Source organism: Propithecus coquereli, unplaced genomic scaffold (assembly GCF_000956105.1).
Source record: "Propithecus coquereli isolate 6110/MARCELLA unplaced genomic scaffold, Pcoq_1.0 Scaffold150, whole genome shotgun sequence".
NCBI classification, from domain to species: Eukaryota; Metazoa; Chordata; class Mammalia; order Primates; family Indriidae; genus Propithecus; species Propithecus coquereli.
This window is the reverse complement of record NW_012139414.1, coordinates 167,723-181,092: the sequence shown is the minus strand read 5'-3', so window position 1 is coordinate 181,092 and position 13,370 is coordinate 167,723.

Here is a 13,370-nt window from a genome sequence, read left to right as displayed (position 1 = left end):
CCCAGCCCCAAACCTAATGCAGGGCACACAGCGTTGATCAGCCCTGCTCCATGCCAGGCCTGGCGATGGCCGAGGCAAGGTGTCACCACTGCAGGGGGAGGACAGTACAAGGGAACGAGGGAATAGGCACCAAAGGGTTGGACTGTTTGGGGCTTCAGAGGGGGGTTCTTGGGGAGGTATGGCTTTGGAGAAGGAGCAGGACACCTGGGCAGGGTGGACATGGGAAGGGTGCCCGGGCAGGAGAAGTGACGAGTTGCTGGTGGGCAGGTTGGGGAGGGTGGCTGAGGGACGGAAGAGAGGCTGGGAGACACCCCATGCCAAAGGCAGGACCTCGCCCTCTGGGGCAGGAGGTCTGGGGAGGAGGGTACTGGCTGGGTCCCAGCTACCTGCCTCTGGGAGGTGCAGATGGCTCTGATGGGTTTATTATCCTGAGCAGACACATCCGGCTCCTGCCCTGGAGGAAATCCTCAAGTACCATGTGGGGCAGCCAGGTTGGGAGGTGCAGGCAGAGGTCAGGGACAAACACTTCCAACCTCTGTGAGTTAAGCCGTGGCCTCTTCACAGCCTTTTCAGAGCAGCCGTGAGCCCTGACTCTGGGGCTGGGTATTCCTGGACAGGTCACTCACCCTCTCTGGGCCTCAGTTTTCCATTGTGTAAAAAGCAAAGGTTGAGTGGAGTGAACTCTAAGATCCTGCACTCCACAAACCTTCACCCACGCCCTGTGTGGGTCAGGCCCTGGCAGGAAACAGATGGCGCACTGGCTCCCTGGGCAAACGAGAGCGTCTGCAGGGGTGTGGGTGCGTCAGGGGAACCAAGGAGAGAGGGTGACCCAGGACTGGCTCTAATGGGGCCATAAGCACTGCCTGGGCTGCGGGGAGGAAGGGAGTGGTGTTTCCAGAGCCAGCCAACAGTAGCCATGGGTGACAGTCCCTGGCAGGAGTGGGGGCTGTAGGTAAAGGGATGAAGCCCCCCGAGGGAGTGGGCTCTGCCCTCCTGCCTCTGATCACGTGCTGGTGCCTCCACCAGCCATACCTCGCCAGAGGCCAGAGGGCAGGGGGTCTGAGGGGTGCTGTCCGTGGAGGTCAGCCTCCTGGCCACAGAGCAGGACAGAGAAGGGCGAGAAATGGCTGCCTTTGTGCTGACCCCGGGGAATCAGACCCTTCCCGCCTTCTGCTGTCCAGACTAGAGGGGGCAGACAGAGGGCTGCAGAGCCTGGGTGGGGGCGTGCAGAGAGGACTCTGCAGGAGCTGACCCCTGAGTCTCGGAGGACAGGGCAATTTTGCCAGCTGAAGAGGGTAGGGCCCTCAAATGTCCGCTTCACCACCTTCCTGCCTCTCCCTTGAGAACACCTCCTCCCTGAACCCCTCCTGAGTAGAACCTACCCACATGCTCCAGGACTTCAAGGTGGGGCATGGAGTCCTTACTTCTCACCCCATCTGGAGTAAATGCCCTGTGCAGCCAAGCTTACCAGTCCCCCTCCACCCTACGTCTTTAGCCCCTGGCAGTCTCTGACTGGACATCCCAGAGGCCCCTCGTGCCAGCATGCCACCCCCACAGCTGAGCCTGGAGCTGCCCCAGCCCCATCCTCCCCCTGGTTCCCTGGTTCCCTGGTCTTCCTGTCCCCAGGCTGAGTGCTAGACAGACCCAGGCACCCTCTCTCCCTGACCACAGGCCCCCACTGGCGACACATACCCCTTCCTCCGACAGACACAGCCTGGCCACAAGGACGTAAGCTGCCGCGGGCCTGCCCCATGCTGAGTCCAGAGCCCCCGGCACGGGGTGGGTGGGATTCTCCCCTGGCCCGAGTTCCCAATGGGAAGCCCGGCCATGCCAGGGCTGCCACTCTGGGCTCTTCTGGGGCCTGGGAGTCCAGGCCTGGCTGGAGGGAAAGGCGTGAGCCAGGGTGCAGGCCCCTTAAAGCCACTGACCATTTGCCCCATGGAGCAGGGAGGGAGCCGTGTCGTGGGACCTGCTCCCAGGGAAGGTGGATGTCGGGACCCCAGTCCTGGCCCTGCCTGACCTGCCCTAGGCCTCGGCCTCCTCACCCATGAAGAGGATGGACGGGAGGGAAAAGGACACCCAGCTCTGGCCCTCGGATCACTCAGTCCCTCCCTCAGCAGACAGTCGCTGACTCTGGCCAGCCATGTGGGGCGCTGACACATGTCGTCCTGGCCCTCAAGGCCAGCCATCTCCGTGGCAGCCAGATATGCACAGAGGTGACAGGGCCCTCGAGAGACAGAGAGGCACACCCTGTCTGCTGATCCTGTCTGGGGGCTGCCTGGAGAATGGGCACAGGTGTGGTCTTGAAGGATGGGTAAGAGGCCAGCGGGTGGAGGGGAATGGGGGGCACTGCAGGGTGGCAGGGGCAGGTGGGTGACACTGGCTCCTTCCCGCTGACCACAGGGAGTGGCCTCACCAGTCCACTCAGCACTCCAACTCTCAAACAAATTCTCAGGACAAACCTGGGAAAACAGACTTGGGGACATGAACTTGAGCCATGAAATGACATCCAGTGTGCCATGCGTAACCAGACATCAGTCTAACAAATGGACAAACAGTAGGGCGGGGGACCTGGTGCACCTCCGCCTGTCTCTCTCTCTCTGCGTCCCCTCTCCATGTCTCCCACTCTTTTTTTGTCCCTGTTTTTAGCTCTGACAAGCCATGGGAACGTGTCTCACATCCCGGGCGAAGCTGTCCGAGCTGGCCCAGACATGGGCACGACCCACCATCTCCCAAAAACACAAGATGTAATAGAACTAGGAAGCTGCTCTGCTCCGGGGTTGGGCCCGGCGAGGAAAGGGGCAAAATGAAGCCGGAATGAGAAGGGGGAAAGAACAGGTGCCAGGGACAGAAACCATTCACAGCTGTCTCTTGAAGCCGGCAGGTGCAGGGGAGTCACCCCTGGAGCCCCCTCCCCTGAAGGCCCTGTCCCCGGCCTCTCTCCAGATACCCCACTCCCACCGAGCAGGAGCCAGGTACCCCAAGGGGAGCGCTGTGGGAAACTAGGCAACTCCCCACTTGTCCGCACAGTGTGTGACTACACCCCCTCTCTGGCCCGGGAGCTGGGGCTGTCTGGGAACTCTTGCTCACACAGAGGTCTGAAGGCCTGGAGGCCGGGGGGACAGAAGCCAGGCAGGCTGTGGGGTGAGGAAGAGGGGCCGGGGTGCATCCAGGTCTGACTCCATCAAAGTGACCTCCCTGAGGACAGTTCCCCAGCTTAGGGGCACAAAGACGCAGGGGGAGTGATCTGAGAGAGGGGTCTCTCTAGGGTCCCACCGCCCTGCTGTGGGGCCCCCTCCCAGGACCCACTGGTGAGCCCTGGCTGAAATGCAGGCTGTCCCCAGACCTGCCTGGGGACTTTGAGGGACGCTGGGACTCTGTTGCAGGGGCTGAAATGCTGCCTGCTGGGCGGGTACGAGCTGTGCAGTCAGACCCAAGGTTCCTGTGTCACCAGGATGATGGCCATTCTGTGCCACCCTCCACCCACCTGCCACCCCCTTCGCTTGGAGCCCAAACTTCCTCGCCCTCCAAGCCCAGCTGAAAAGCCCTCTCCTTCTCCCGCCCGTGACCCTTCCACCTCAAAGGGTTTGTCCTCCTCTGAACCACTTCAAGAATATCTCTTGCTGCCCAAGACGCAGGCTTGAAATCTGTCCCTGGTGGGGTGAAGGGACCGACGGAGACAGATGGGGAGCAGTGGACGGGGAGCAGCGGACAGAGAGACGTGGCGACTGGGACCGCCTTGGCTAGCCATCCGGAAACTTCAGCTGAGCCCAGGGAGGTGAGGGTGGCTCGAGAGACCGCAGCACAGCACTTCCGGCAGCCAGGGCCTGGGCCGAACAGTCCCCATGTGTGAGCCCTGAAGTCCTTGGGGCCATCCCATGATTAACTTCCTTTTTCAGATGACAAAACGCAGGGGGGGTAAGTGCCGTCGGGGTGGGGAACACAGGGAAGCCAGCTGGGGGCGGGGTGCTGAGGGGTCTCCAGGTATCTCGGGGCCCAGCAAGTGGAGAAGGAGAAGAGACCTGGGGTGGCAGGAGCCGCCCAGACATGTGGACGCTGGTGAGGAACAAGTCCCAGAGCCCTCGGGAGCCTGGGTGCAGGGACCGAGGGGGCTGGGCAGGCGGGGGCTGCGATGGGAAGGGTCTGGGGGCTAGGACTGTACCCGGAGGGCTGCGGGGAACCCATGAGGGGCTGTAAGCAGGTGAATCATGAGTGTACGTTGCGAGTTTGCAAAGCAGACTGAAGAGTCGTGATGTGGGGGGAACTGGCCAGGCTGTCCAGCCCTCCCCCTCTCTGCTGTGCAGACCTGCAGAGGCTTGCTGGGGACTGAGGCCCCCGCCCAAGACAGCATCCCCTGCCCGGGACCCTCAGATCTCTGGTCCCCAGCGGCATCTTTGGGTGGTCCCCTGCTGTCCCCTACTCCCACCCCCAGCTTCCTCAGCAGGAGAAGGAGGCAGGGCATTTCCACTCCCTTTCTGGAAGGTTCAGAAGGTTAACGAGTGCAAAGCACGTAACTCCATTCCGGGGGACGAACTTCTGGGAAGAGAGGAACCTGGGTCTGGGCTGAAGGCCAAGGGCGGGGTGGGGGATGGCACCTCTGGCCACAGCGCCTGTCCACTGGCTGCCCCAGGGCCCTGCCTGGGCCCCTCTGACCAGCCACTGACCCCAGAGGGGTCTCTGTGAGTGTCGGAGTCGCTGACTGGGTCCTTCTCTGCCTCGGGCAGCGTGGGAGGCCCCTTCTCCTACTGTGGGCCTGCTCCAGCTTGGAATGCTCAGGAGGTGGATGCTTGGGGCTAGAGGAGGGTGTGGCTGATGTGGCCTTGGTTGTCCCCAACTCGCCTACCTTGGCTCCAAGGCTCGGTGGCCAGGGTGAATGGAAGAACAGGTCCCGAGTCCCACCTGGAGCCTGGAGAGACGCCAGGCCTGCACTGAGGTCCCAGGAAGTTACAAGCTGCCCCGGGCTCAAACAGAGAGCCTGGACCTTGAGCCTACACCTCTACACTCAGTCCCCAAAGTGGGGACATTTGTCCCTAAGCTGTTCTGTCCACCCCACCTTTCTGCGAGTCCCAGGCTGCGTGTGGCCACTGGGTACAAGGAGAGCTTGGCCACAGTTCCTGTCCTGGAGTCGGGGTGGCCAGGCCACAGGGGAATAGACCCCAAGTGGACAGTCCCCAAGTGCCATGAGAGGCGCCCTCAGCCCACAGGAAATATGTTCTGTGTCCCCTTGGGGTAAAGGGCTCCCTCCTCCAACCCATGGGCCCTTCAGCTGTGAGGGGTATGTCCAGGACACACAGGGCAGGGGCAGAAAGCTGCCCTGCTCTGCGAAACAAAGGCTGAAGGGTCTGGAGTTTCTGTTACTGAACTCAGGAGGGAGCTGGAGAAGAGACCTGGTTGGTCCCCCGGGGAGGGCATAGGGACAGGTGTGAAATGCTGGCCTGCTTAGGATTCGTTATTCTTATGCCTGCCTTACCACCCAGCAATCCCCCAAGAGAAGCGAGTGCTTAGTGCCCCAAAAGACATGTGCGAGAACATTCATGGCAGTCCCCAACAGGAAACAACACAAAAGTCCACCCACGGGTGCAAGGATAGGAACCTGCAGGCCCTCCACCCACACAGTGGGACACGCTTCCCAACGGAGAATGGATGGATTGTGCACACGTGCACCAGCGTGGATGGCTCTCCCGGGTGTTGTGTTGAGTGAGGAAGCCAGGCACAGAGGAAGGTACACTGTAGGACTCCTTCCACACACAGAGAAAAGCAGGCCACAGTACTTCACGACAGTAAAGTCAGGAGAGAGGTTATCTCTGGGAGTGGTGGCGACTGGACAAGAAAGTCTCCTGGGGCTGGACGTGCTCTGGGTGGTCATCTGGGACCAGGTGTAGACATGGGTAAAACTTCATCGAGCTGTTCGCTTATGACTCGTGCACTTTGCTGTACACAACAGAGCCCGTGTGTATTCAGCAAGCACCAGGAAACAGTCCGGAGAGCTGCAGGTCAGCAAGACACTGGGTGGCGTCCAGGGTGCATTCTGCGACAGCCACGCAGAAGGTGGGGGGCAGAGAGGGGGCAGAGATGCCAGGGGACAGTGAGGGTCGTATGGGGGCAGCTGGGGCAGGAGGGCCCCAGTGAGCAGAGGGCCGGGAGCGCTCAGAGGCCAGGGCCGCAGTTACTGCCACACACAGGAGCTGTGGGGGCAGCGGGGGAGTGTGTGTGCCCGGAGGGGCTGTTGGATGTGACGAGTGCACAGGGGCTCTGGGCAGGAGCCGCCGCCTCCACCCTCCTGTGCCCCGCCGTGGCTCCATCCTGACTCCTGGTTCCTGTCAGCCGGGCCAGGGCCCTGTCCCAGGCTGGGGGGTGGCCTCGGCGCCAGAAGCCACGACAGGTTTATGTTCCAGCCGAAGCCTAACTGGCCCCGTCCCAAGTCCCCTAGCTCGCACACACATTTTTCTTCCTGTGGAGCCAAGACAGGCCTGGCCAGGGCTCCATGAAGACTGGTCCCGCATGGGGTGCTGGATGCCAGGGTCTCCTTGGAATCAGTGCTGTCTCCCCAAGCCCTGGGCCATCTCTGCTCAAGGAGTGCCCTCAGAACCGTGCCTGGCTCGTCTGCCCTGACTTCCCAGTCCAGCCCTTCTCCTGCCAGACCGGACTGGCACCACCTCCTCCAGGAAGCCCACTCGGAGCACCTCCAGTCTCGGTGGGAGGAAAGTGTCCTTGGTTGCACCCAGAGATTGTAGCAGAGATCCGAACCCAAGACTTCAGGCCGGACGCGGTGGCTCACGCCTGTAATCCTAGCACTCTGGGAGGCCGAGGCGGGCGGATCGTTTGAGCTCAGGAGTTCGAGACCAGCCTGAGCAAGAACGAGACCCCGTCTCTACTAAAAATAGAAATAAACTAATCGGACAACTAAAAATATATAGAAAAAATTAGCCGGGCATGGTGGCGCGTGCCTGTAGTCCCAGCTACTCAGGAGGCTGAGGCAGGAGGATCGCTTGAGCCCAGGAGTTTGAGGTTGCTGTGAGCTAGGATGACGCCACGGCACTCTAGCCAGGCAAAAAAAAAAAAAAAAAAGACTTTAGACTCCCAGCCGGGGGCTCACAGGCAAGACCCAGGACTCCTGGTTTTTTATTTGCCTTTCCATGCCTCAGTTTCCCACTTTGGGAAGGAGCAGCAGTTTTCACCCACAGGGACTGGGGCTGAGTGGGCTGAGGGACTGCAGCTCTGGGAGGCCTCAGAGAAAGGGGCATCAGAGCCTAAGACCGCATGGAAAATGTCTCTTTCTGGAAGGCCTGAGCTCCTCCTGCCAGCCACACCCTGCCCACCTTTGGGATCCCAGCTCCTCAGGGCACTCCCTCAGGTGACACCTGCCACCTGCCCTGTGCCTGCCTCTGCCCACCTTGGCCTCTGCTGGAGACCCTTCTCAGCCACCCCAGGAGATGCCCAGAGGACAGACAACCTGTTCCCACCCTCCCACACACGAGGGGTCCCTGAGGAGAAATGGGGACAACATTCCCTTCCCTCTGCCCCCACCTCTGTCTCTCTGTTTTCTCTTTCTGACTTTCTGTCTCTGCTTCTGACTGTCATCTGTTTCCCTCTCTGTGTCTCCGTCTTTCTCTCTGAGCAGGGTCTTACTCTGTCCTCTCAGGGAGGTTGGGGGGCTGTGCTAGGAGGAGGTGATTTGTCAACGTGACTTTGTAGCTCCTTGTCTCTGAAGTGGATGGGGCAGCATTTAGCCCCAGGGTCCTTGGTGAGGATCCAGGGCATCAGGCATGGCAGGCGCAGGGTTGGGGCCCAGCCGTGGTTTCCACATCCATGAAGGGGGGGTGGGGAGAGCAGCCCTGATCCTGTGAGGACAGATGAGAGGATATCATGAAGTGCTTGCCTCGTCTGAGGTCTGGTGACCAAGCAGCTCCTGGCATGCTCTGTTCCCAGCCACCATTGCCTGCCTTTACAGATTAGGCACATGAGGCTCAGAGAGGGAGAGTAACTTGCCCACAGTCACACAGCAGGTCCTATCATAATAGTGGAGCCAGGATGTGAACTCAGCCATCTGGCTCAAGCCCACACTCTTCACTGTGGGCCTCGGTTTTAAAACCAGTATTCGCTGCTCTCTGTCTAAATGGGGCTGGTGTCTAGATTGGTGGGGCAGGGGAAAGCCGGGGACAGCCCCTTCCAGCCTGTGAATGCCTCCCAGCCTGCCCCTCCAGGTTTCCCACCGATAGCCAGGCTGCTTGATACTGCTGTCACTCAGCCTGGAGCCTGCCGGGGGCAGGGTGGTCACCATGCCCCTGGATCCAGTCCAGACTCCTGCATTTGCACATCCATAGCTGGGGCACTGTGGCCTTTGCAGGGGGCTTCCTCCCATTCCCTGTTCCTCCTCTTATCTACTCTTTCAGGCTTTCCCTCCCGCAGCAATGCCCCTGGTCCCATCTTCCCAGGTCCTGCCTCCTTCCAGATGTCCTCTCTGGGGGCCCTGGGCCAAGGCTTGGCACAGGCAGGACAGACATCAGGAACCACTGTTGGAGCCTGACAGGGGAGAAGGAAAGGTGGAGAAGGCCTTTCTCTGGGCAGGGGCGGGCAGTTGTCTCCAGCAGGCCCAGTGGGCACGAGGCCTCCAGCTCATAAAAATCCTTGAGGTCTAAGAGGGGAAAATGTCCTGGCTCCAAAATATTAAAACCATAAAATTAAAAAATAGGAAATGTTTACTGAAACGTCTTCTAAACGTAACATCATGTCCGCTTCAGCCGTTGTTAAACGCTGTATTTCAAACCACGTCACTGCACGGGAAAACAATTTGTAGGTCACATCTTCTCACTCTGGAAGAATCCCCAAGATTCCCAGGAATGCACAATGTTTGTAGAGAAACCAAGGCCAGCAGCAAAGCGAACGAGTTGCTTGTCCCCAAATAGCTCTGAAAGCTACGTTATAAAATTCTTTCCAAACATTTCTACAGTCAAATACGTGGATAAAGTTGGGGTATAGGTGCATTTTTTCATTGTGGTAAAAAAACACATAAAATTTGCCATCGTAACAGTTTTTAAGTGTATAGTAATGTTAATTTTATGGACATTGTTGTGCAACAGATTTCTAGAACGTTTTCATCTTGCAAAACCTCTACACCTTGGACAATAACTCCCTTTCCCCACCCCCAGCCCCTGGTAGTCACTAGTCCACGTTCTGCTCGTCTGAATTTTACTATTCCAGATGATACCCGACATAGGTGGGCTCATGCAGTATTTGTCTTTGTTTGTGACTGGCTTATTTCACTTAGTATAACATCCTCAAGGTTCATCCATGTTGAAGCATGTGTCAGAACCTCCTTCCTTTTCAAGGCTGAAGGATATTCCATCGTGTGTCTATATACACCACGTGCTGTTGATTCGTTCATCTGTCGGACACTTAGGTCGCTTCCACCTCTCGTCTATTGTGATAACACTGTAATGAACATGGAAGTACAAATATCCCTCCCAGATCCTGTTTTCAGTTCTTTTGGATATAAACCCACTCATTTTGATTGCAATCGGACCCTCACCATTGTCTAAGGCTCTTTCCCCATCCCGGCCCCGCCCAGGCAGGGCTTGCTCAAAGCCCCAACTCCTGCAACTCAAACACTTTTTCTTTCAGCATTATTGATCTGCTTTGAATTTCAAAAGCATACATCGGAACTCAAGACATGCCCCCTGTCCTGTGTCCTGGGTGCACTGTGACTTTTGTGAGCCCTCAGCACTTGTGACTTGCACGTGTCGAGATATTCAAATTTATATTTTATGATTGCTTTGGTATAAAGACAGACACCAGTCAGGTTCGATTCATTATTACATAGTCATCACAATTATATTCATTTTTTTCCTTCTGACCCTAAAAGAAATTAAAACGTTTTTGTGGATCTGTAAAAATACGTGGGCAGGGATACTCCAGTCAACTGCCCACGCGGGTGAGGGGCACAGGAAGTTGGGGGTGGGAAGGAGACACACATGGCAACACATCACAACATGCCACCCACTGCAGTTCCCAAACCCAAGACCCCCACTTCCCTCCTCTGCTCCAAAACCTTCCCAGGGTGAGGCCAAGCTCGTCCTGGCAGCCAAGTCCACCACCGGCTGGGTCCTGTCTGCTTCTCCAGTCTCATGTTCAGGTGAGTTCTAGAAGCATGGCCCAGGTGAGCCTCCTGCACCTGCCTCTTGGATGTTTCCAGAACACCCCAGCTGCCATCACGCCTGCACACCTTCCTCATGCTGTGCATTCCCTCCCCATCGTGCACAGCTCCAATCCTTCCAGACCCAGCTCAAAGGGCACCTCCTCTTTTAAGAGTCCCGAAGTCCCCTTCCTCCTCTATGTTCCCATTTATTTCCCTGCGGTAGCACTCAGCCACCCTTTCATATCCATCCTTCTGTTCACCTCCAACCATGAACCCCCTTGAGGGCAGGGACCATGGCTGGTGCACGGAGCCTAGCACACAGTAGGCAGTCAGGGAATGCTGAGTGAATGAATGAATGAATAAAGGAAACAGCAAATGAGGGCAGTGATCTGCCTAGCAACGGGGTCTCCTCTGTGGCCCACCAGAGAAGGAGAGTCTGGATGGAATGGTGGAGCCAGGGCCGAGCTCCTGCTCCCTCCCCACCCTCTGACTCACCCCCTCTCCAGAGAGGAGTTTCTGGGAATGTGCTGAGAGCTTGGCTCGCCTCCCTGGCTGGATCCTGTGTTGATGATATTCTGCCCCAGGAGTCCTTGCACTCACACACAGGCTGTGCTCCCAAGCCACGGGGGTGATGCTGAGGGACGGGCCTCAAGTGTCAGTGGGGGGAGAGGGGGACTGGCAGAATGGCAGGAGCCAAAGGCAGACGGGAGAACTGCCTGGCACCCCCAGGCATGGAGCCTCCCCGCTTCCTCCTGCAGGAGAGTGGGCTGCAGGAGTCCGGGAGTGTCAGGGAATCTCAAGGAAACAGGGTGATGGTACCTACTGCTTAGGTTGTCGTGAGAATCAAATGAGAAAACTATGTGGGTGCCCAGGGTCCAGGTGACATCTAGTGGATGCTAAAGGCTGTCATCTGGGATGTGACATGCAGAAATTCCAGATCCTGCAGTGACTATTGTCACTCTGTGGGCTGCCCAGCAGAGGATCCCCTTCCTCCGTCCAGGGGCCTCTCCCCTCCCCCTCCCAGCACAGATGCTGACAACGGGTCTCTGGCTGTCCCAGCCTCAGTGTGAGTGGGATGCAGAGTGCAGGAGTTGCAGCACCAGCACCCTGCATCCAGTGCTCATGTGACATGGTGTTCTGGGGCCAGGGCCGCCAGCAGTGGGGGCGTCTGCACCAAGCCACTTGCAGAATAGGATTTAGGATGTTGTTCTTGGCTACATACAGCCTTTGGGCCTGGATATCCAGCCCTTCCAGAGAATTGGTGACACACCCGATAGCCATCTCATGAACCCTTTGGTGTTTATTTGGAGCTGGTTCGCTGCTTGGGACCAGAACTCAGGGAAGTGTGGCCCAGCAAAGCCGGGGGCATGGCGGCCATCATTCAGACTCTAGTGCTCAGGAGAAGGGAGAATTCGGTTTGTTTATGTCTACTTTGTGCAGCCCCGAGTACAGGGTGGGCTACACTCTGGGAGCCACACTCTAGAAGGGCCGGTGACCAGGTCAGTGTGGGGTCTAGAACTCCTGGTGGGGGAGCAGAGCCTGGCTTGAAGCACAGTGGGCTGAAGACTCTGGGGGGAGGGTGGGGCATGCCAGCTGCACCATTCTGGGGAGACCAGCCATGGTTTGGGTCCCAAGGGCCGCTCTGGAGGCTCAGCAGGGTGGAGGGCCCGGCCTTGCTCCCAGCTGCCTCTGGAGGAGGAGGTGAGCCTCCCAGGACCGGGGGTGGGCAAGCAGGGAGCCTAAGGCAGACGCCAGAAGCCGTGGTGGGGAAGGAGCCTTCAGCTTGGGCTTCCCTGGGCCACCCTTGGGGTGTGCATCTCCAGGCTAGGTGAAGGGCCCCCGCGTGCAGTAGATCCTCACACTGGACTCGGCAGAGGCCCTCCCTGCCCACCCTCTTACCAACCAGGCCTCAGAAAAAGCCCAAGCTTGGAGGAGTAAGCCCCCACTCTCCCAAGAAGCCAATATAGCATCTTCCCATCTCCCATTGGCCTGGCCCAAACCCAGGCGTAGGGAGGCGGGGATGGGGACAGGCCTTGGGGATGACGAAGCCAGAGGGGGCAGTATCAAGGATGGCTGATGGCAGCCCTAATAAACCACCTAAAACAGGCCATAAGTACTCTGAGAAGAGATGATTTTCCATGTTCACATAGAGATCGCACGATCAGTAAAGAGTGGGCTGGTAGGGCATGGGGGAGCTGGCACTCTGTGTACGCTGGTGGCCCTGTACATGGGACCAGCCAGCACGTCAGGAAACCTGGCATATCCTATAGACGTCCTGCATGCACGTGTCTTCTGGCCTGAAGAGTCCATTTCTAGGAATTTATCCTCAGCTCCATTCACTCACGTGCAAAACGAGTGAGCCACGCTATTGTCTAGTCAAAGCAAATGATGGCAACAGCCTGCCCAGCCACTAACAGGGGGCCCGGACCTGTCAAAGAGATGTCTGCACAATGGCAAAGAGAATGGGGGTGCTTTTTGATGTATAGAGCTGCATGGCTCTCCAAGATAAAATAAACGAAGCTGTAAGTGTTAACAGTAAGCTACTATTTGTGCATAAAAGAAAAAAATATATATATATCTGCTGTTGAATTATAGGCAAAGACTGTTTCCAGAAGGCTTCGAAAGGAACTGGGAACAGAAGATGCCTTGGGGGAGAGAATTAGTGTGGCTGGAAGAGACTTACTCTTCCTTGTAAGTGCTGCAAACATTCAATAGCTTTTGAATTTGGCAAACTGTGCGTGTAGGTTACAAATAACGAAATAGGAAAAGAAAACAATATAACGGAAACTAGAATCTGTGCTAGACACGCTCACACACAGATTCTCCTGTGTACCTTTGGCAGGTGTTACTGCTCCCAGCACCTCTCTGCAGGAACCAGTTCACAGACTCTAAGGAAACCGCCCAGGGTCACCCTGCAAGGGCGTGGCGGAGCTGTGTCTGGGACCCAAGTATGCCCTCACGGCTTGGGGCAGTGCCCTGGAGGGCGGGGGGCCAGCTTCTCAGGGCCAGTCACTGCTGTGCCAGTCCCCAAACCGAACCACGGTGGCAGACAATTCTAGAGACTCGGCTCTGGGCAGAGCCTGGGAGAGGGACTGTGCTCCAGTGGAAAGACTGGCCATCAAGGAGTCCTGGGGAGGCCTTGCTGGGGCCCACCTGTGTGACCTCCTGACTTCCAGCAGGTAATCTTCCCCCTGGGAACCCGAGCCCCTCAACCACTTTCCCACTGCGGTGGGGG